Source organism: Athene cunicularia (genome assembly GCF_003259725.1).
Source record: "Athene cunicularia isolate RWA chromosome Z unlocalized genomic scaffold, athCun1 chrZ_part1, whole genome shotgun sequence".
Taxonomy (NCBI): domain Eukaryota; kingdom Metazoa; phylum Chordata; class Aves; order Strigiformes; family Strigidae; genus Athene; species Athene cunicularia.
In genome coordinates, this window is record NW_020799142.1 from 8,296,844 (window position 1) to 8,299,109 (window position 2,266).

Below are 2,266 nucleotides of genomic sequence, written 5' to 3' on the forward strand. Positions count from 1 at the left end.
ACAGGAACAGTGTGCAGAATCAAGACTTGGTCTAGGCACAGTGCCTTCCTGGGGATGCCACAGCCTGACTTGTGCTGCCCCTGCAATACCCACCTTGGGTCTCCCAACAGAGAACAGTAACTGAATCTCACAGTGATACCCACAAGTGATTAAATTCAGACCAGCGACGCTCTTCCGACCCAGACCTGTGGTCTGTAGCGACCAAACGGCTAGTCTGCTGTCGCAAGGGCTGCAAGCACTTGGCTCTGCTATCAGCGCTCTTTCACAGCAAATTTCCTATTTAGAGATGACAAGAGATAAGCAGAGCTGGCAGCAGTCAACCCAGGCAGGGATTGCAATCGACAGCTCCTCATCTGGTGTATCTGACTGCTCGGGAGAAGTTTTGACCGCGCAGTTTGTAACACGAGTAGTTTCACTAATCAGTTATGCAAAATAAGCTGTAAAGGAGCAAAACTGAAACAGGCATCCTTTGGATGCATACATCCTTTGGACTGCATTTTGTTTTACCAGTGCGAATGAGTTGTCAAGTAAGACTGCCGACATGCACCTGTAGAGACGCACAGACCTCCGGCATGGGAAGTGCGTGCGCTCATCCAGGTTTCCAAAAAGGGAACACCACACCGAACCATGATGTCTCTTATTTAATTAGCAGTATGTAAATAAGATACAAACTAATTTCACTGGCAAAATTTTTGCTAGTAGTATTTCAAAACGAAACTCAGGTATCCCAGAAAAGTTTGTCTTTTACCAGCACCATGCAGAATTCAGCTGCATTACTACACTTGTTGCCTCTGCCTCAAGAGCCAAAGCTCTGTTTCGTGCGTACTCAAGCACACCCTGCCGAGGGCTACCGCTCACTCGAGGCGAAAGCAGAAATATTTCTGAGAAAAACAGAAAACCGTCCCGCTGTGCGGGAAGAGCGAACAGAGGGAAAACAGGCTTCCTCGAAGAGAAACCCACGTACGGCTTTTACCTAAATACATTTCTGTGTGACGAAACTCTTAACGTGGGTGCTTTGAGGCAACTCCTGCGAGAGCCGCTCCGAGGTGGTGCCGGGGCTCTGCAGCGCCGAGAGCCGCGGGGGCAGGGGAGGACAAGAAGCGGGCCCGGGCCCCGGTCCCGGCCCCGGCTCCGGCCCCAGCCCCGCGGGGATTCCCGAGTTCCACCCCCCATGCCGAAACCCGAGTACCTCCGGGGCGGCGCGGGGAGCCTAGCTCTGCTTCGTGCCACTGCAGCTTGGTACAAAATCTGCATCTATTTCATTCTCCATCTTTCTCCATAAACATTCGGCAACATCAGCTGGTTAAAAGTCACACAGCAAGCCAGTGTAAGTAACCAGATGGCCAGAGTTTTAACTCTCACAAGTTACTAAAGTAATAGTAAAGAACTTGGATCATATATTTGTTTGAGGTAACTGAATCAATTAGCAACACAAGAATGACACACTCTGATTGCACTATGTATTGCTACATAGACAAACACAAGTCACAGCTGCTAGTCTATGATATTTAAAAGGGACATTATCAACTACAAGCTAAGTTATTTTGTCTGAACATGGAATTATTGTCGATTAAGCACTGGTATATGCAAATTTTAAGTTCAATTTGTGCACATGGCTACTCAAGCACTGGGTAGCCACTGTTTCCCTTCTGTTTGAGTAATGTGCATAGCAACAAGGAGAACGCATTAATTTCTGGAGGACAAGTCAGTGGAAGTTAAGGACAATAGCTGGAAGAGTTCTGAGTTCAGTTCTTCCCCAGTGACTATATTTAAGTTGATAGTGTCCCTTTAAAAATTTCAGATACAACAGAACTTAACTCATTTGGATTCTATCATTTCAAGAAAGCTACTGATAATTTGACTTACAATTGTTCATCATCAATGAACACTATACAAGCAAACAACTGATTTGTAAGTGAAGTAGCAGCAACATGGAATTCTAGAAGGTTGAGATTCTGCAGGATTTATTGGGAAGATTATGAAGGTGAGGCAAATACACTGTGATTTTACAAAATTTAGTTTTAAGAATAGCTTATGGTAACTATAAACATTATTGAAAATGCCTGCTCAGTCAGCACTTTTCTGATATAAGCATAAATCTGCCAGGATTATTCATAGTGCAGCTCTACTCAGAAAAATGACAACATAGTATGTCTTGGCAAATTACATATAAAAATCTGCTCATTTCGCAGATAAGACTGGTTTTTGTGATTGCCAGTACAATAAATCAAGTTTGAAATATTAAAGCTAATGAGATATAAATATT